Source organism: Alligator mississippiensis, chromosome 3, assembly GCF_030867095.1.
Source record: "Alligator mississippiensis isolate rAllMis1 chromosome 3, rAllMis1, whole genome shotgun sequence".
Taxonomy (NCBI): Eukaryota; Metazoa; Chordata; order Crocodylia; family Alligatoridae; genus Alligator; species Alligator mississippiensis.
In genome coordinates this window covers 164,242,502-164,264,778 of record NC_081826.1, presented here as the reverse complement: position 1 = coordinate 164,264,778, position 22,277 = coordinate 164,242,502, and the positions used below count along the sequence as shown (strand labels likewise).

At 43.1% G+C, this 22,277-nt stretch overlaps 1 protein-coding gene across 7 annotated transcripts in view; it reads right to left on the bottom strand.

Moving 5' to 3' along the window:
• PALM2AKAP2 (PALM2 and AKAP2 fusion) overlaps positions 1–22,277 on the bottom strand; it is a 469,405-nt gene that overhangs the window by 42,539 nt on the left and 404,589 nt on the right. Inside the window, exon 1 of one of the 7 annotated variants that reach the window (XM_059724613.1) lies at positions 422–511. The exons of the other annotated variants lie outside the window; for them this stretch is intronic. The gene's annotated coding sequence lies outside the window, so the exon portion shown is untranslated. Of the gene's footprint in view, positions 1–421; positions 512–22,277 lie in introns of those variants that run through there. 7 annotated transcript variants of the gene reach the window in all.

The window sequence follows — 22,277 nt, the reverse complement described above, 5'->3', positions numbered from 1 at the left end:
ATTTTACACTCCCTTTCAATACCCCAGCCCAAGAAAGCTAAAAATCTTTAATGCAAATTCTGCCTGGGAAACATGGGAGTGTTGCATGAAAGCTGAACTCTTTCCTTCCATGTATCTCTCTGTGTCCAAGCTTTTCTCTATCATTTCATTTCAGAGCATCTACAGGCTATTTTAGTACACAGTAGAAAAGGTTCAGAAGTGTTATCACCCAGTTACCTAACCTGAATTAGGTAAAAAATCATATCCCCTTATAGCAGCCACAGCCCATAATTACTGCAAATACATATAACTACCAAATCAGGACATGCAATTATGGCATTACATAGTTATTACAGCATTACATAATTACTTAAGTACAGGCAACTGTGTAATTAGTACAGCACAGGCAATTACGTAATAATTAAAGTATCAATTTACATACTAAAAAATACAAGAAGATAATCAGGAAAGCTGGGAATTATGTGAAGGGGTGCCATCTCTGCCATGGATTCAGATGGAGAAACAGCAAGAAATGGCTGATTTTTGTTTTCATCAGGGAAGGGAGACTGGTCAAAAAGGAAAAAAAATATTCAGTCAGTTGTATTTTCTTCATAGAATTAAAGAAAATTTCAAACAGCTCTTGTTAACCATGTGTTAGCCCATTGAACCAGGAGACAACATATTTATTAATTATTTTAAGACAGGTTGAAGAGCTGGCCAGCAAAATTTGCAGCTGAGGTCAAACAAGCATTTAAACTAGTTAAGACAACTGAGAATGTTAAGAGGAGTACAGAGAATCCAGTAAAACAATGTGTGACAATAAGCAGACTCTTGCTCACAAAAGCTTATGCACCACTGATTCAGTTAGTCTATAATGTGAATCTCTACCCTGCCTTCTACCCAAAAAGAAAATTTATCAGGCAGCTGCTGGTTGGAAGTAGATATGGAAGGGGAAGGTGGGCGAGGTGCATAGGCAATGACATGTTACCTAACTCAGGCCCTTGCCATTTGCAGGGAAGGCGAAAGGCTGGGATTTCTACGTCAGTAATGGCTCACCTTTTTGGCAGGTGTGCCACAAGACAAGCCCCACCCCACTCTTAGTGTTGCTCTGCCCCATGACCAACCTGCTCTTTTGCTCTACAACCCCTTCCCAACGTGCTGCATGCCAAACACAGTGGACTGTGTACCATGACTGGCTACTTCAGTTTTACGGTCTTCTTGGGGAGGTGTGTTTTCTAGCAGGTGTGACAGTGGGGTCGACAGATGTGACAACTGAAACATTTTCAAGTGAAACACACCTGGAAACACTTTGAAAAGGAAAGGCTTTAGCCAAGGGACACATGTACACCTTTGTGCCATTTCCTAACTGACATGTTTCCATATGCTGCAGCCTCCACGAGAGCCTGCCAGGGGGTACCATGTCTGGCTGCACCCGTACATTTGCACTGTCAACCTCTTATTACTACTTGAAGGAAGAAAGAGCTTTTTGTCTCTCCTCCTCTTTTCAGAGCCCTCTGGCTGCTACAGGAATATAGAGTCCTAGCTAGGGCCAATGCTAATGTATTGATCAGCACATGCCATTAACTCAGAGTTACACTTTTCAACACAAGCATTTTTTTCTCCTTTTAAGCACAAGACAACGGGGCAATCAGTGTCATTTCTGCAACACTGCAGTGCTTTGGTAAATGACAATTATTAACAGCTTAGAAAATTATTGGCATTTTTCCTTCCTTCTTGAATTCTTCAGCCACAAAGTGTGTGTGTTTGAAAGAGCAACTCATTTGCAGAGGGAGGAAGAGGGGAAGTGGGTGTATAGCTAGCAAGACCCAGCAAATGTTTTCCCAGCTCCTTCCTTTGTTTCACTTGAAAGAAAATGTGCATGCACAACAAGCAGGAGACTATCCTTCCAAGCCACAAATAAAGAAAATATGTCTAATTGGCACATTTAATTAACAATATTTTGTAGTTTACAACACATTATTTACCAGCTTAGAAAAGCCGGGACACTAGCATCTCATGGTGTGGTGGGGGGAGTTTCTATTTACCTGGGGACAGATCTCAGGGCCAGATCTCTCTTCTTACCACTCTGGACTTTGACAGCTTCTGATATTTCAGCATTCTCTACTTTTTTAAATGTTGCCCTCCATTGGCTGGCACAGTTGTGTGCTCTCATGATTTTCTTCCTATCAATCTGATCACACTTTCAGTATTTCATGAGGGATTTGCTTTGCCTCAGCCTCTTTCTGACTCCTCTATTCCTCTACCGAAAATCTCTTTCCTTCATTCAGTCTATTATTTCTTTTCGGATATGTAGTCACCACTCACTTATCTCCACACCCTGCCTCCCTTACCTCTCCTAGCCCCCTTCACTCTTTTGCCATAGAAATCATCACCGTCCTCACAGTCAATCAAGCTTGATACCAGGGTGAAATTTTTGATTTTTCATTGAACCCACAAGTCATCTTAGTCTTGTGTGAGAAAGTCACACTCGCTATAAAATCTAAGCCTTTCCTTTTTGTTCACATAACCAGAACTCACATCTAGGCCCTCACCAATTCACATCTGGACTCCTGCATTCCTTTTCTTCCTACCTTTGATGACTGTAAACCTGCACCTTTGTTCTATGTCAGTCTTGTCTTTGAATCCCTTCACTAGATCCCTATTTACCTCTTAATTTAAAATCATCTTCTTGGATTTACCTCCAAGTCCTGTGGATGCTTTGCCCCATCTTGCCCAGCTGATCTATAATTAAGCTATTGACATATCAATTCCCACCTTTGCTCTATCATTCTCTAGCTTTAACCAACCGACAAATAAGTTTCTGCCTTAAACACCTTCATGGTCTCTCCCATGCAGGGCTAGAAATGGACAACTATCTCCCAAGGGCCAGTCCAGTTTATTCATGTCAAACCTATCCTTTCTTTTGCTACAGACACAGGGATGACTTAAGCAGCTGCTTAAATTTTCCAATCCTTAGGGCCATTATTGCAAACACTAGGAACTTCCACCATGCATCAACAGGTAAGTTCAAACTTTTTTTTTTGGTTTTTGGAGTTCTTTCTTTTCCCCATCCAAATCCCTTCTCCAAAACCGCTTCTCTCTTGGCACAATTCTGTGTAGTGGACGCTTCTCAGAAGTCTCTCAGATGACTCAAATGAACTCAGATGTCTGGAAACTCCTTGTATTGCATAAACAGAAACAGAAGGACTTTGGGAAGAGAAGATGATGGAAAAGTCTGGCCATAAGATGAGAGAACCAGAAACAATATAGGAAGGAACAAAGTGCTGTTTTTGCCTGGGGTTGGTTCTGCTTCACAGGGTTCAAATCAGGAGGGTTTGTAGAAGAAGGCTACTTCTGTTCAGTTTCCAACTTTTAAAAAGGACCATTACCTGGTGTATCGTTGAGGCATGGATAGTCCAGACATCCTTGAGAACAGGGATTGGCAACCTTTAAGAATGGCAGGTCACTGCTAGTGACCTACTGCCACAGTGGGCTTCTGGTCACATCTGTTGTGCCCTAGCCTTCCCTGCTCTGTGGTCTGCTTACAGTCGCCAGTAATAGCCACTCATTTCCAGTGGTGGGGAAAAACAAATTTGGCAGTGTGAATAAGCAGAGGCTACTGTAGCAGAGAGACAGAGCACCCCTCAGCACAGAGCAGGGAGGTCAGGGGCAGCTGCAGGCTGGATGCCACAGAGGGGGCTGATAGCATGCAGCAGAGGCATGCACAGCACAAGGCAGAAAAAATGCCCCCACTACTGGCTCCTGCTGCTGCAGGTTGGATCTGACCCAAAGGCCTTGCTAACCCCTGCTCTAGAGCACTTACGGGCATTTAGCACTTTCAAATGTTTGCTACTCCCAGCACAGTGATTTTCAACCTTGTTTCGTATGCAGACCCCAAAAAAATTCTGAATAGAAGTACAGACCCCTTTGAATTCTAAGTGTGAGTATTCACATACTTTTGACTAATCACAGTCATCTTTTGTGGACCTCTTAAACATAGTCTGCAGACCCCCAGAGGTCCACAGACAACAGGTTGAAAACTAATACCCTAGTGAAAACATCTTGCCATAAGCAAACTACTTTGCCCTGCCAGAGTTTATTTTACCCCATCCTTCCCTCCGTCCCCCCCACAACTCTGCAACTACAGCTAACAGTTCTTTGAGCTGATCTGTCTCTGTGCATCCTGCTATATGAAATGGATGCACTGGAGAAAGAGGGAGAAAGTCAGTCAGAGCAACTGAAAATACACTTTATACCCAAAGGACTGTCAGCCAATTTGTGAGTGTTTATGCACTGGTAATTATCAGTGCATGTTAAATACTGTGTAAAGGGAAAACAGTGGAACGTTTCATGTAGCTTCAAATAAATGTCAAGGGTTTTATCCCTCCCATCCCTTCGCTACCTTGTATTTCAGGGTTTCCTTTCAACCCTTTGATTTCCACCCTTTGATTTGATTCCACACACTTTGATTCCATGGCTCCTTCTCCTCCTTCCCCGTACCAAAGTTCTCCAATCTCCTCCCCATGCCAGGAACCCTATGCTGTGCCCTTTTCCTGACTTCTCTTCTTTCTTTCTCAATGGGACATAAATCATTTCCGGGTCATGACATTTAAAATATATGGAGTGATGGGAGGATCCAAGTTGAGGGTGTTGTTATGTTGGAAGGTGTTAATAGTTGCCAGGGTTTTAGGTTGTAGCCGTGTTGGTCTAAGGACATAGGCAGACAAGGTTCCTTGGGTGAATTTGATATCTTTTATTAGATCAACCCAAATAGTTGGAGAAAGCTTGCTTAATAACTATTCTCCAAGTATTTGGGTTGATCTAATAAAAGATATCAAATTCACCCAAGGAACCTTGTCTGCCTTAATAGTTGCCATAAATTCATTCTCTGTTCCACAGACAATGACAGAGATAGTTAAGGTCCACAACTCTGCTAACAGGACACTAAAATTCCACATTCCCCCTACACCTTCCTGCTTCAGATTTTCCCTAGGATCAATCATGCTTTACCCACTGCTACCTATATCATTCCCTGAAATGTTGAGTCATAAGTGATTGCCCAAGGTTATCTGTAGTGGAGCAGAAATTAAATCCAGGTGTTCCAGACCAAACTAATGCTTTAACCTCTAAGCTATTGTATCTGGGATAGATAAACACCACCTGAGAAGAATATTTTGGTTGGAAATGGAAAAGGTGCCAGAAGGCAAACAGCACAAGGAAACTGTCAATGTCGTAAGCTGATATGGTATTAATTTATTAAAAAAAAAAGTAGCACTGTTGTGTCTTGATACAGTCTGGCTGATTATTTTGTTATCCTGAACAGTTCTAAGACCCTGTTATTTCAGGGCTTCCTGCTAGGACTTCCTTCTTTGAGGAAACCACATTCTTAGGATTACTTGGCAGTTACAAAGGTCCTGATCCATACCTCATTGAGGAAAATGGATTTTCAAACTCACTGAATTTTGGATTAGGCAGAATGTTTCCAGTTTGTTCAGAAACTTGATGGTAAGGCTGAAAACCCTCTGGAGAAAATCATACTAATCCACAACCTAGTAGGGCAAGACAGCAGTGCGCAGGCAATCTAGGAAGTTTTTTGGGGAGTATTGCGGACAACTTCCTGGTGCAAGTGCTGAACCAGCCAACTAAGGGCTGTGCTCTTCTTGACCTGGTGGTCACACACAGGGAAGAATTGGTGGGGAATGTAGTAGTGGATGGCAACTTGGGCAGCAGAGACCACAACATGATTGAGTTCAGGATCCTGAGGAAACAAAGGATGGAGAGCAGCAGAGTAAGGACCCTGGACTTCAGAAAAGCAGACTCTGACTCACTCAGCGAACTGATGGGCAGGATCACCTGGGAAGCCAGACTGAGGAGGAGAGGAGTCCAGGAGAATTGGCTGTACTTTAAAGAAGTCTTACTGAGAGTGCAGGAACAAACCATCCTGATACGCAGGAAAACTAGCAAGTATGGCAGAAAACCAACTTGGCTTACCAGGGAACTCTTCAGTAAACTAAGTCAGAAAAAGGCAGCTTCTAAGAAGTGGAAACTTGCAGAAATAACTAGGGAAGAATATGAGAGCATTGCTTCAGCATGCAGGGATGAAGTCAGGAAGGTCAAAGCTCAACTGGAGTTGCAGCAAGCAAGGGATGTGAAGGGTAACAAGAACGGTTTCTACAAGTATTTGGTAGCAAAAGGAGGACCAGGGAAAGTGTGGCTCCCTTACTGAATGGGGGGGCAACCTTGTGACAGGATACAGAAAAGGCTGAAGTGCTCAATGTCTTCTTTGCCTCTGTCTTCACAGGCAAGGTCAGCCCCCAGATTACTGCACTGGGCAGCACAGTTTGTAGAGGAGCTGAGCAGCCCTCAGTAGTGAAAGAACAGGTTAGGGACTACTTAGATGGATGTGTACAAGTCCAGGGGCCAGATAAGATGCATCCGAGGGTGCTGAGGGAGTTGGCTGATCGCAGAGCCACTGGCCATCATCTTTCAAAACCCATGGCGATCAGGAGAGGTCCTGGATGATTGGAAAATGGCAAACATAGTGCTCATATTTAAGAAAGGGAAAAAGGAGGATCCAGGAAACTACAGACCAGTCAGCCTCACCTCAGTCCCTGGAAAATCATGGAGCAGATCCTCAAGGAATCCATTTGTAAGCACTTGGAGAAGAAAAAGGTGATTAGGAACAGTCAGCATGAGTGGAGACACGTAGGGGTGCGTGTACACCCCCTGAGAGCACTGGTGCACCCCTGACTTGCCACACTCCCCGTTTAGGCAATGGGCAGGGGGGGCAGGTGGGAGCTCTGGTACCCCCCCGCAAGCACCGGCTGGGGAGTGGGATCGCCAGATGTAGTGCCGTGGCCGGTTGGTGAGTACATCTGGAGTAACATGTTCAGTTTTGGACCCCTAACTACAAAAAGGATGTGGGCAAATTGGAGAGAGTCCAGCAGAGGGCAACAAAAATGGTTCGGGGGCTGGGGCACATGACTTATGAAAAAAGACTGGGGGAACTGGGATTATTTAGTCTAGAGAAGAGGAGACTTAATATACCAGTCTTGAACTACCTGAAGTGGGGGTTGAAAGAGGATGGAGCTAGGCTATTCTAAGTGCTGGCAGATAACAGAACAAGGAGCAATGGTCTCAGGTTGGAGCAAGGTAAGTGTAGGTTAGATATTAGGAAGAATTTCCTCACTAGAAAACAATGGAACAGGTTATCCAGAGAGATGGTGGAAGCTGCATCCTTGGGGGTTTTCAGAACCCAGCTAGACAAAGCTTTGGCTGGGATGATCTAGGTGGGGCTGGTCGTGCTCTGAGCAGGTGGTTGGACTAGATGACCTCCTGAGGTCCCTTCCAATCCTTACTTTCTATGATTCTATTGCTATTTTCAGGTTATCAGGGCCTTGCTGCCTGCCAGGGAAGTGGCTTATAGGCTATACTTGCCGAGTACACAGAGGTGCCATCATCTCTCCAGCTAAAGCTTTGCCACAATGGAGAAAATAATTCGTCATTCATAGAGCCTTAGAGGGAGACACCAAGGCTGCGTCCAGACGAGCATGGACATTTGGGTCCCTGGTGCCAATTAGCAGTGGGACACCTTGTGCCACTGCTAGTTGTCCCCTGGGAACACCCATGCCATGTGTCCTCTGGTACATGGCAGGTTACACTGGGTGGGGTAGGGGAGGCCAGTTGCTGTCCCTGGCCTCACTTGGGGTCCTGGGGGCCACAGAAGCTGCAGCAACATTGGCTGGCAGCTGGAGTGTGGCTCTGGCTGGCCAGGCTCCATTTTTGGGTGGCGCTGCAAGGTAGTGGGCAAGTACTTTCACTATTAGGTTCCTGAACAATGGGAGCAGCTCATCTGTCTGGCCAAATTAAACTAGTTAGCTCATGTTCAAGGGAATTCAACCTAAGTCCCCAGCATATTTAGTCAATGGCTGCTTAACAGAAAACACAAATCAGAGCATGGCACATCCTGATGGTTAGGGTACTATCCTGGAATATTGGAAAAGTGAATTAAAATTTGGGAGAGCAAGAGAGGGATAAAACTAGGGTTAGATGCCCGGGTGGTAGAATCTTTGCTTTTCCTTTGAAACCATGCCACTCCATCCCAGTGGTTTGGATATTTACTTATGAGGAAAGACTCTATCTGAAAAAGAGAAATCATCATCAATGCAGAGAACAGAACCAATATATTTTAATTTAAAATGCATGAGTTTTGGGAGCAGGGACCAGAACTACCATGTAGCAAGTAACAGGATATATTAGAAGGCTTTCACATTGTGCAGACAAGAACGCAAGATCCATGGGGATGGAGCAGGACAGAGAACCTGAGTCTGCATGTGAGTAAATGCTTCTGGGATCAGCTTCTTGCCCCTTCTTCCCCCAGCAATTTCTGAAAGCTCCATTCTTTGTCTGGTGTTATTTTGATGACATCTTTAATACTGCTTACTTACAATACTGTCTGAGAGAACTTCAGCAACACCATGAATGAATACGGGATGAAAAGGACCAAATGCAGTGAAGTTAAACACAGCTAAAGGAATATTATCCCAACCATCTTGGCTGTTCCCACCTCACACAGCCATATCTGTCCACCTATTTTACAGTTTCTTATGTGATATCATCCCTCTGGCGCTTGACCAGTTCCTAGCATTTGGAAATGTATATAGATATGTTCCGCACCCTCTCTTCTGTGTTCGAATCACAGCCAAGTTGGACTTGCTTTTTTTCACTGGTTTTATTGTGAACAAACCAGTTTGAAGGAATAGATTTGAATTTTGCACTTTGGAGAGGAATTCAATGAATCTGGATATAAGGAAATAAGCAAAATAATAGATAAGCTACTCTGTTAGTACTAAAAAACCAGCTGAGTGTTGAGAAGGTAAAAGGAGCAGGGGTTGAAGGTTATGGGGAAGATCTAAAGCAGCAGTTTAACCTTTTCTAAATTTGCAGATCCTTAAAATTTTTTGAATGGGGTCATGAACCCCTTCGGAACTGTCAAATGGAGATATGGATCCCTTTGAATTTTAAGTGCGGGTATTCACATACCTTTGATTGATCACAATCATCTTTTGTGAACTCCTTAGAGGCTTAGACATAGTCTATGGACCCCCAGGGGACCGCAGACCACACATTGAAGACCACTGGTCTAAAACAATGGTAGCAGGGAAAAGAATAAAGTAAAGGAGATGCTGCTGATAAATCTGAGGCACTCTTAGCCAGAGTGCCTCAGCTCTTTACAACCTGTTTTCATGAAAAAGACCTGAAATTTTAAATTGTTTTTGTGTCAAAGCAAATGAAAGTTATTAAAAAGTTTCTCATTTAGTGAACAAACTTAAAAAATTATGAAATCAGTTAAAAAAATTGAGAAAAATTCTGCTCTGTTTTACTCCTAATTCATGCCCCTTATGTACAGGGACTGAAACCTACTTCTATATGGCAGCACAAAAAAACTACCGCAATGTCACAGGGACAGACTGGTACAGTCTTTTAATACACTGACAGAAACACCTCCTAATGACTGAAATCCACTATATTTGGGTGTCAAAAGTAATATTATTTCCCAGCAGCTATCTGGATTCTGGAGCGACTCAGTTCGGTTGCTGAGACAGGCATCTTGACAAGTTTTTGTTATGAAAAGTTGGGGTTTTTTTTGCCTTCTAAGCACTTCAGAAACCACAGCTTACAGTCAAAGAACACACAGCAGCAAAAACAAAATGAAGCAATATATCATGACAGGATCTGCAAGGAACACACTGTATAAACTAGTGACTTGCTAGCTACGGAGCAGGTGGAAGAAACCTGTTGAGCACTTCTTCAGCTGCCTGTTTTTTATCCATTAAAATTAAGGTGCAGTGATCCCATTTGCTCAGAAAGCATATGAAGGGCTTAGCCATATTCCCTTCATTTCCACCTGAGCTACAAATGACTGCTTCCCCATGCACTATGTAACAGTGTCCTTTTATCAAATCAAAATCCAATTTTCTTTTGTTGGTATGATAAATTATGGATGGAGAGAAGTGGGCTCGAGAAAAAAAATCATTCTGAATACTTTAATGATCAGTATGTATTATAGAATAGGTTATTTTCTAAACCCGTCTCCACAGCTTAACTGTAATATTGTGACCTGAATAATAAGTGTCAAAAACTTCCATTGTGTGGCCAGCTTTCCATCTCTCAAATAACACAGATTACCTCCCACAAAAATCCAGGTATGCAAATAGGAAACAATTCTCTATAGGTCGGCAATGACCCGATCTTTTTATAGCCAGTTATATTCTCTTATTCTAAAAATATAAACACAGTCTGCCTACGGAGAATTTGCTATACTATCTGATTAGATATAGTCATTGCTATGGGAACAGCTACACTAGATCTCTTCTCTCTGAAAATTAAAGTCAAAATTCTTCTGTGGCTGTTAAAAAAAAGAAAAAAAGCAAAACTGTAGGAATTTCTTTCAAGCACTTTCATCTTTGTATAGGAATAGGGTGATCTGAGAAAGCTACAATGGTATTACATGGGTACAGGAATCTATAGTACAGGGAAGTACTAACTGAGAACCAAGAGAGACCCATAAAATAGACTTGTAACTTCTGGGTTAGTAAAAATGCCTTCTATGAAAAAGATAAAAACCAGTAACTGTCCAGTTCAGCTGTTAAAGACCCAAAGACCAAAAATTCCCTATGCAAGTGAAACTCAACCAGAGTGATATGGCACTTTGGTATGTCATAAGATCCTTAAGGGTGCTGCACAATATCAGCACTGTTAGGTGTGAATCATGTGTAGACGTGCACACAAGATAAATCCTGAGATTTTAAATAGGAATCTATAGTGTCAAAACTACTCTGACCTGTTGTGGTCTTTCTTAAGTTTTTTGCAACAGAGGAATTGTTCTACTATTTTGAGGGTGTTTCTAAATATGGGGGTGCCTATATTATTATAAGGTGCTACTAAATTTAGAAAAGTTATGGAGGGGTGCCTTGATTCTAAAAACGTTAAGAACTACTGCCCTATGCAGTACTCAAGTCCTCCGTGCCAAACTGGTCCTCTGGCACGGGTATGTTTTGAAGGGGAACCCAGCAGCCTTCAGCACGCTGCTCTGTTATGTCCAGAGAAAAATGACAGCCCTATCGCCACTCCTGTGGCCTCTTTAAGTGATTTCTCCCTCATCTTGATTCTTGAGAGGGATATGTATGTTCATCTTCCTGCACCCATGCCATTGCTGCATTTTTCCTGACGCCTCATTTCTTCCCCAATTTCTGTCTCTCTCCTGCTGCCATCCCTGCCTCCCTTCTGACTCTTTCCTACCTTGCTGTAGCAATAAGCTGTGACGAACAGATTTGGGTACTTGTTAAAAAGACAGTTTCCTGCTATCTGTGCTGCTCAGTTTGCTCCCTGAGGACATGAACAGACATTAAAAAAGACCAAGGCAGAATTGATCTGAGTTAGGTGGCTTTCTGTAAGCGGTGTAGTTTAGATTGGTAGTGAACAGAACATACATTTGACCTTTGGTGGGGAGGCAAATCTTGGGGGTTCTGCCATTTTTAAACCAGTCTGTGTGTGCCAAACTTCTGTTATGTTAGGGTATAGACCAGTTTCCAATCACTTATCCTAGTAAAAATGTAATGTGTGTACCTGGCCAGAGATTCCTCCATCCCTCAGGGACAGCGGCAAGAAGATGATGGTAGCTCAGGCAGTGGGAATTAGATTAATAAAGGGGCAAGTTGCAGTTGGTAGCTCCCCGCCCCCACACACACAGTGCTTATATGCCCTTCTGAAATATCCCCTGTTCATTTTCTCCCATCTTCTATATTTCTGGATAAATCAACAGCCAACCTGAAAGCAGGACCCAAATAACTCCTTTGCTTTTGTCTTGTATTCATTCACACTGCTATAAAAAGTGTTTCTAAATGTTTGCCATTCCCAGATGGTGTCATGTCACACACATTTTGCACAAGTATGGTCATTTTTAGCAGTCCTTCCTTCCAATGTATTGGAAGACTTACTGCACAAGTATAAAAAGACTGCACAATGGAGAAGCAGGTACTAGACTTTGAGCTGGGAGAGTCAGCTACCAGCCAAAATAGGAAAGTTGATGAATTTGTGAATGTATAAGGAATACCTGCACTTCATCGCAGTTTCTGTACTCAGCCCATGGCCTGGCAAAGTGCTTTCCAACTAGAAAGCAAGGAGTTAAGGCATAGCTGTATTCTATTTGAAGTTACTTTAGTTTTTTGTCAACTCAAGAAGTCAAGATGCAAACCTGAACTTGCGAGAAGCTGGGATTGAAACTTTCAAAGCATGACACTGTTTCACATTATTAAAATCCACTCCCCCCACTCCTTTTTTCTGCAGACAGCCAGAGAAGTAGGCCCTTTGAAGAACCTTATATCAGGGTATCACACACAGCACTAAAGGAAGTGGAAGCTTCTAGGAGCCAAAAGAGATGCAAGAGATAATTAAGATGATGACAGCAGGACTTCAGACACAAAAAGAACTTGTATTCAGAACTTGTTCTCTGGTTATCCACTCTTATGCTTTTTTGTCACGGCTCAAATGTGCAACTGAATTACAGCAACACATGCATGCCTGAGAAACACGCATGCCACTTCGGCTGGATTATATTTTTCCAGTTTTCTCTTCAAAAGTTTTCTTCAGTCTACATTCCAGTCCTGCTATTCTTTTGTTTCTGCAATGATTTAAACGTAAATCAAACAACTAATATATGGGTCAATATTATTGTCTTTGTCATTTATCTTTATTGTTTTACAAGTCCTTTCCTCTTCACCAGTGTGGTATGTGAAGGGATGAGAAGTAAACCAAAAACACTCTTGTGGAGATACCATTAGGCTTAAGGATAATGAAAGCACATTAAATATTAATACATGCCATACAATGGTGGCTACTGATTACTGCTCTGATTGTAGGACTGTATTTCAATTCTAAATATATATTTTCAGTAATTTGTCCATAACATCTGCTTCTGAGCTTAAAAATTCAGAGTGGCCTGAAAAATTCAAGGAGTCAGAGAACTGCACTGACATTTTGCACTTCTCATTTTCAGCCAGTGGCTCTCAACCTCTCAACTCAAGGCACCCCTCAGTAGGCTCAAGACATCCTCCAGAATTTTTGTGAATTGAGCAGTGCCTGATTTCCAAAACACATCATATTTATTATTGGAATGCTTATTTCCTTGTAGAGAGGACAGGCAGGGGGTGTGGAGGAAGGGCCAGGCAGGGACAAGCCTGCGCCTGCACTTTTCTGCTCATCTGCTCATACCTCACAGCACCCTTCAAAGGATCCTGTAGAACCCCAGGGCTCCTCAGCACCGGGGTGGAGAATCACCAGTCTAAGCTGTTTATAGTGGAATACAGCCTTCGGAAAGGAGGAATGAAACAAAAGTTTAGGACAGGATCTAAATCCAGAACAGTTACGTAAACAGAAACTCGGGCATGACATAAGGGGTAACACTTCTTTTACAAAGAGTACAGTGGAAACTGAGAGAACCTCCTCTTTATATTTCCAGGCCATAATCTTGTACTGGGGTCCAACTACTGTCAACTGTTACAACTTGTGTAGAGTACATTTAAATGTACTGCGACTTCACATACAGGCGTTATTCATTGGCAGTGGACCCTGAGGCATGAAGCAAAATAAAAGAGTCCCATAAAAATGGAGCCTTCAACACCATGCTCTACCACTGGTTTGGCAATATGCAAGAGGGGAGAATACTCTTTAATGAACTTTCAGCACTGTTCCCCAAGAGCTACCCCCAAATCACCACAAAACCAAGTTCCAGTTAGGTACAATCCCATTTAGCTGGTAAGGTCTGAGATGATAACAACACCATATTTATATTTAAAGTTCCCCACTCTAAGTGGAAAAGTATACCAGAAACCAAACCAAACCAAACCAAACCAGCCCCCTCTCCATCCTCAAAGAAATCAGCAAATCCCTTATTTTTATTCACAGAAGTAGTTGCCATGGGAATAAGGTATTTACATCATGATGTCTATTAGTACACTTATTAGTATTAGCACTGTAGGACAAACTGGCTAGGGACTGACGTTACTAAGCAACTGAAGCTGCATATAAAGTAAATACACCCCCCTTTTGGAAGCCCCTATTAGTGGTATGCTTGCCTCTGCCTCCTCCACACTACCCAGAGATACATTTGGCAGGACTGGGCACCCAGTGGCAATAACTAGAGACCTACCCAAATTGAGGTGGCAGATGGACCATTTCTTGGGTTGATCACAGCACTGGCTACCGTTTTTGTGGGCTCCCTCCCTACTCCTCCCCCCCTGCCAAGTCCGATTGACCAAGATTGACCAACAGGGCTGTCTTTCATGTGGCCCTACCCCTAGCCACTAATTGACAGAGAGGAACGGGGCCATAGGATGGGTAGCCCTCCCAGCCAGTCAGTGCCGATGGATGGGGGATTGGGCCGTCACCATCTTGACTGCTCTTTTTTACACTAGTGGCTCCCCCCACACCCGTGGGCTACAAGGCTGGGTTGCAGCAGCCATGAGGACTGCTGGCTCCCACTGGGTAGCCAGCATCTATTTTTTCTAAGTTGTTTTTTTTTTATTTTGTTGGCAATGGCATCAGTGCTGTGGGGCAGTGCTGTGGGACGTGGATTATGTGGGGATGGGGGAACAATTCCAGTGTTCCTCTTAATTTGGCACTGGGGCGAGTGCCCCTCTCACCCAGCCCTAGTTACATTACTGTGGGCACCCCACAGAATTTATTCTGGTAGCAGATTCCAAGGACAAAGCCTTTACAGTTGTATCCTGACTGCTTAGTACTTAGACTGGAAATAAGGATGACTTTATAGCTAGGGCACAAGACAGAGGCCACATATGAACCCAGTTCTACATTCACTTCTGTCACAGACTGGACTACCCTCAGCACATCATCCTTCTCTGTGCCCATTTCCTCATGTGTAAAATGTGGGTAATAGTTCTTAAATACCAGAGGTATCTAAAATAATGAGACAAAACCACATCATTGAAAAACAAACATACTTTAATACAGCCACAGTCAGATGCAGCACATCTGTTTCCCCTAAAATCTGTGACAGGCACCCAGCTTTCTTCCCCCAGCTAGGAACACACTGTTTCCATTCTATATTCCCAACCCCTGTCTTGTACCATAGCTATCGGCAACCCAGTGACATAACGTGAGGCAGAATATAGTAAGAAACTGAATCAGAGAAGTGTTCCTTTTTAGGACAAAATTTGTGTGTGACGAATGGGTAGTGAGGACATGCTTAATGTTCAGAACATGCTTAAATGCTGACTTGAATCAGGGCCTAAATGTTGTAAAGGCCTTTGAGATCTCTGCATGTAAGGTGATACAGAAGAGCAATGAGTTATTGCTCTGCTCTCACTTCACTTGGCACCTTTCTAACTATCTTTACATTAGATCCTAGTCTTTAACCACTTCTCTCTTAAGTGATTCAAGATATTCAAAGGTGATCAACTGAAATAAACTTTGGAGGCCAAATGGTCAGGATAAGTCAGACCTGGAAAGCTGTACCAAACCAACTCTCCAAACATTTAGAAATGAATCACATCTGTATATCAAGATTGTTGATGGAGCTGTATACATTATGTTACAATACACTGCTACACTACACCAGACAACTGACATGTTTAATAGTGAAGTTAAGTTAGGAATACAGCACACGTATTATAAAATATTAAAACATGATTTAACATTTATGTATTTTTGTAAAGGTATGCAACAATCCAAAACACGATTGTTTTCAAACAGCAGGAAAAAATTTACTGTGCCATTCTCTGGAGCTTTCTTTCTGGGGGAGGGAGGAACCAGGGCAAGGGGTATAATTTATTTCAAAAGGCCTACACAGATTTAAGTTCTATTTAGGAACAAATGTTACTTGCTTGCAACTGGAGTCCTCTGAGATGGACTCAGTATATGTACAATGGGAGGCTCTGCCAACTGATGCAGCTCAGAGAGAGGAACTTCAGAATCTGCTGAAACACTTGTATCTTCCTCCTCTGTCCCTTCAGTTCTTTAGAATGGTTCTGACAATAGGGCTATAAAAGGAGAGTTGCCTCCTCAGTACCTTTCCCTGCCGCTTCAAAGTCCAGAGTCCATTAGGACATCAGGGAAGGGGTAACAGTGTGGGAAGAAGAGGAGTATGAAAAGTCCATCAAGGCTCTGGTCACAAGTACTGTATTTTATGGTGTATAAGTCGACACAGTGTATTGATCAACCCCAAATTTTTTATTAAAAAGTTAGTTTCTTCATATATCCAGTGTATAAGTCAACCCACATTTTATAATGATCCATTTGTAAAAAAATCCAAATGAGTAATTTGATCATTGTATGGATCCTTGACATTGCAATGTTCTGCATCTTCATCCTCACTTTGATGTTTGTCACGAAAAAAAAGATTGGGCTTTCACATGCTGGCGGGCTCCAGGAAAGTTGGATCGGGCCCCTGGGAGCTTAGGCATCACCTGGCTCGCAAGCAGCCCTGCATCCGGGCCCTGGGTGTGCCGCTGCTGTGGAGGGAAGGACCAAGCCCTCCCACAGCTCAGGGGCACCATCAGCTCGCTCTTTGGCCGCAGGGGGAACAGTTAGGCTCCACTGAAGGCAGGATCTACTTTCTTTTTCTGCCTTCAGCAGACTCCTGTGGCCGGTAGGATGCCTGGCACCACCTGGGAAGGGGCTGCCTTGGCCCATGGGCAGTGCGGGGTGTTGGGCGGGGGGGGGGGGGAGGGGGAAGGTCAGCCGTGCCCAACACCCCTAGCCTCTCCCCCACACTGCCCAGGAGACAAGCCAGCCCCTTCCTGGGCAGTGCCAGGTGCCCTGCTGGCTGCACGAACCTGCTAAAGGCAGAAGCGGCAAGGGGGTTTAAAGCTCAACTTACATACCATGAAATATGATAAATAACTGTCATTTCTTTTTCATGTGTCCTCTGCCTATTCCCTTCATGGGACAGTTTGGAAACCAGTGTACTACAAACTGGCAGTGGGACTAGGGGTCCTAACTGAACAGGAAAAGAAACAGAAATAGTGCTCAATCAAACTGAATGACAGAAGTAAATACGAGGCCCAGAGGGTAGTGGTTCATATATGTATGCATAGCACTCTGTCATGGTCCTACGGATCTTGCAATTGCAACGTGTCTAAGGCATGCCATGAAAGTTGCCCTTGTTCTGACAGTGTGGTCAAACATCAGCAAGGGGTGGAATGAATGCTCATCTATAGTGCCCCTCTACGTCTTTCCTAATCTATTAAGATAATGCCCCGGAAGAGAGAACATGACCCTTACAGTTGTCTACACATGAAATAAAGAAACTGAGAGACTTCCAAAGTTCCTTAGTCCTTTTAAGAAACAACAGCCAGGGCAAGTAGGCAGCTTTAACTCTCCTATGTGAGCATTAAGTTGAGCAGAAATACATTGGCATATTAATCATTTGATGAATGTGAAAATCATCTATAGCTTCTTATGAAAGACCTATAACTCTTTCACAAGAAGGTCTATAGACCTTCTATACTTTCTTGTGAAAGAGTCCAAGGTTCAGATAGAGGAGGGGTGTCAAAATATATGGTTCACAGGCCGGATCCACCTTGTTGTGCTGCTCCATCCAGTCCACTGGGCTACTGAGTCGTGGAACTGAGAGCTAATGTTAGACAAGGCCTTCTAAACAATCTGCAGTCTTGGTGTATATGGTCTTTGGCAATGGAGAAGGCAAGCAAGGCCTGTGTCCTGCAGCAAGTGGATGCCTGGCTCGTGGCTGCTTGCTCCACTGCTTCCACTATGGTTGCTGCCACCTCTGTTGGACCCCTGAGAAACCTCATTATTTGCATTTGTCACTGGGTGAGTTAAATACCCCTTAGATATGGAAGACAGTAAATGGAAGTTGTTCATTCTCTGAGGAGATGCTACAGCTGATGTAAAAAGCTGTTTTAATAACTAGGTGGAACAGAAAATAGTTTCCCATAGGCTCAAAGAAGACTTCATGATTTGCACTAAAGTCCCATAATGATACTGGAATTTTTAAGGGTAGTTTCATTGGCTAGTCCATTCATGAATGTCTACACCTTACTACAAATTATGATCCATCAGCACATGGGAGGCCACCACTGCTTTTAGGAGACCTTTTAAAACCTAAAGTCAGTATTCAAAAATAAGTCAGAACTAAGTTCAAAGGCTAATCCATGTATTTTTCACTGATCCCTCCACCACTTCAGATTGTAACACCTTCTAGCTGACTGTCTCCTACAGTTAATCAATACCTGCTTTTCTTCTAAAGAGAAAGGTTTTTCAGTGTCTGTTGGAGTCCTGAAGGTAGTCCTGTGCAGTCACAGAGAGACTGGATCATAAAATCTACCCTTCTGTTCAGTTAATACGCTTGGGGTTTTTCCTCAGTGATGATCCTTTTGATGTGTCAGGTTTAGTAACAAGAGTACCTGTGTGCATTGCTATATGCCTTCTTAGGTTCTCTTTAAAATCTATGCTAACAGACTACCCCACCACACTAAGACTCTACATTACTTTTTGAGATAAGAATCTGGAACCAATGGAAATGGAGAAGTTCACATCCATCCACCACTGTATTTGGAGGAAGTAAGGCAAGCCCGGCTGTCAGAACACTCAGAAACACAGGAAGGACTGGATGGGGCACGTAAGCCTGCTAACAGACATGGCTTTGGGAAGTTTCCACCATCAGAGGGGTGCTGGCCAGCACATCCCACTAGTGTGAATGTGTGCAAAGAATAATTTTCCCCAAAATAATAAAGGAAAATTGAATTGTTTTAGGAAAATGAGTTCCTTAAAAGTTCCTTACAACAGTCCTGTACTAAGCTTGTTTTGCATTCAGCTCCATTCCAGATGTCTTTAAGACTGTCACTTATACCAGAACCTGAGGCTAACCCAATTAGCATGGGGCTTAAGAAAAATGAGGGGACGCTAAAAAGGAGAAAAAATCATAAAGTTCAACAAGGTTTTGCTTAAGTCATGTGGAATGAAAGAAAAGACATGAGAATGATCAAAGGGCATAACTGTGAGCTCAGTCAATATGTATGCTGCTTAACAAGAAGGGAAAGCTATTTTCTGTAGAAGTCTGGAGTTAACCTATACGATGCCTTTAAGAAAAGATTTACCCTTTTAGATGTCTTCTAACCTCCAGCCTCCCCAAAAAGTTGAACAAGATCAGTCTACTTCCAACCCTGCTCTTCCAGAAACATAATATAGTGTAGTCTGGGATCAGCAACGTTTTTGGCTGGAGTGCCAAAAATACCCCAACTCTGACCCAAGCCTCGACCAAGGGCAGTCCATGTGGGGTCAGATCCTCGTTACTGGCAATGGCTGCACGCGTGCCTCCAGGCAGACAGATTGGCGAGGGGCTGGGGTTGTGATGCTCCAGCCCTTTCCTCACCCTACACCCCGAGGCATGCATGCAGTCACCACCAGTATGGAGCCAGCAGCAGTGCTCTGGAGCCTAGTGCAGCTGTTTGCAGCCTCTTGGTCGCTTGCTGCAGCTGCTCATAGCCCGGGGCTGGCTGTGCAGTGAAATCAAGTTGGAAAATTTGGCAGTGGGGAAGCAGTAGAAGCTACACGTTGCTGGATCCAGCCCCATCCAGGCCACTGCTGTGCAATGGAATCAGGGCTCCCCCCTCTCACCCCCGCCCTGTATGGCCAGATCAGAGTTACTCTGTCTCCTCCCTCACCACCTCCATGTGTCCAGATCGGGGTGAGGCCACTCCCTACCCTCCACCCCCAGGCAGATGGATCAGGTTCAGGCAGTGTAACCGCCTGTTGTTGGATGGGCCCCTGCTGTGTGGCTTTGCTACTAAATCAAGTTCACCAGCTGGGTCTAGCCTGCAGATGGGCCTGGCACTGCCCATCTGGCACACAGGGTAAAAAGGGTGAGCTGCTATTATCAATACCCTGGACAAGAGGGAGCAAATGTAAAAACAATATTCATAAATGAAAAATTCTTAGTCATTTAAGATGATCTCTCTGAAGCTGTTTTGTGGATTAGGATATCCATTCATTTCCAATGGGAAATGGGTGTTCAGTCCCTTAGGCAGTTTTGAGTAATCTCAGCCACAAACTCCAATGAGGCAGACAGATCCCTCAAGGCAACAGTGATGCAGGACTGGGAGCAGTCACAGCCAGTGTTCAAAGGCATCTCTGTAAGGGATCTTCTGAGAGACACCAAGGGGCTGGGGGAAAAAGAAATACTAAGATCCCAATATTATGGCTGTCATTCTTTTCCTGGATTAAAAAACAAAACAAAACAAAACTTAGCAAAGCTAGAGAAATGTAGGGACCTTTTCTTCGATTACTCTGAAAGGTAACTGTATTTTTAAAACTACCCTCCTACTTATGCAATGCAATTACCATATCTATGATACATTATTTGTGACTTGTTGCTGTGCACAAAACAATGTCGATTGTACAAGTACAGCCTCTAAGGAAGTAAACTGGAGGCTCCAATGGATATAGCTTTATGAATGAACAGAAACCAAATTGTCTTGAAGCAACCAAATCGTTTCCATAAAACACTTAAAAATATTAAAATGACACCATATGCTCCCGTATGCTGACCTGATAGCTGTGCATGCATAAATTAATATAAAGGCATATATTAGAACTTGGTCTCCCTAAACGTAAGCAGCTTGTCATCACCCTGACAGCTTGAAATAAGCCATAGGTGTCTCAGGGAACAGAGCATTACAAAGGCAGATTTTCAAAATAGTTAAGGGGACTAAGATTTATATTAATTTTAAGTGGCAGATGCATGTCTAAATCCCCTTGGCTGCTTTGACAATCTTAACAATAGCCTTTACTTGGTCTGCAGCTATGGCTGCATATATAAAAACCACACATTCAGAAACACAAACCAACTGAATGAAAAATACTTCCATGCTAAATAAGCTAAATACAGCCAAATTCATTACTGGTCAAACAAGCGGTCAGTGAAATCTAAACATGCAACAAAAAAGCATTTAACAAGAAAGGTTGCATAGAATCTTCAGAGGAGTTTTATCAGTAATAAACCAAATGTCTACAGTTTCTTATAAGCAGTAGCATAGCAGGATGTTGGTAAATTCTCCACATGCCATTGGTGTCCCCAGGCTATAACATATGACCTACCATGTGAGTCTCCCGTTGTAAGCAGTTAGTAACTTCATTTAAGTTTTGTTCTTACTGCAGTCTAAACATTACAGTCATCTAAGTCACTCCCCTATGAGGGTATTTCACTGGAAACAAGACTTAAGAATGTTTCTGTTCCTTATTTGGGAAAAAGGTAGCTGACAAATCCTCAGGAATAAGAAATTCCCTTTCACCACCCACTCCCTCCCACCCTTGCACCCTGTTTCAAGATTCATTATTCCCCCTTTTCCTGCTGAAAAGCTACTGATTAAATGGCCTGTGACACATCTGGACTCTGTTAAGGTATTATTTAATTAAGACATTCATCACTTGTCCTTTCAGCAGAGCAAAGAATTCAGATAATACTGGGGAAAAGCATTTAAAAAAACCTGGAACTGTGAAGAAAAGTGAACTGACCACATTCTGGTATAAACCTTGGAACGGTCTACTGTATTTTAATAGTATAAACTCTCCTGTCTCTGACCACTGGTCAGTATAATATGTAGCTGACGGTTCTCCCCCTGCTCCCCCCAACCCAACAGTGAGAGAGACAACTTAAACTGCAAACCAAATGAGTATATGATCAGTATGGTTAGCCAGGCTGCTATGTGAAGAGCCACTGTCAGCTACACTTACAAGAAAGTTCAATATTTGATAGAAAGTACTTTAAAAAAGTATTCCCAAAGGGCTCATTACTAAACTGCAAGCAGCTCCTCTCATTTTTGCCAAATTGCAAGGTCTGACAAGCAGTCGGGTGGAGGGGGGGGGGGGGGGGGGGGGGAGGAAGGGCAAATAAAAAAATATTTTAAAGGTACACTGTCCCTAACCCTCCCCAGAACAACAGGGAAGAAGCCCAAGATCTCAATTGTAATGAATTCTTTGACTTTTAAAGCTCAACAAATGAGTCTGGCATTACTAAGTAGTCCATGAAGTCTATGAAATGTGCTACAAGTCTCATACTCTGGGATTTTATAGATGGTTTTCTAAAATCTGGCTGTTGGAGCATGATGAATGTGCCATTCCAGTGCATTAAGAAGACAGCAAGCAAATGGTCACAGTATGCATAAAGCACAGTAGAAGGCAATAATGCATTTGTTACTAAATGCGACTATTGGTGATATTTCAATTTACCCCACTATTAAACAAATAAAGAACCGTCTACA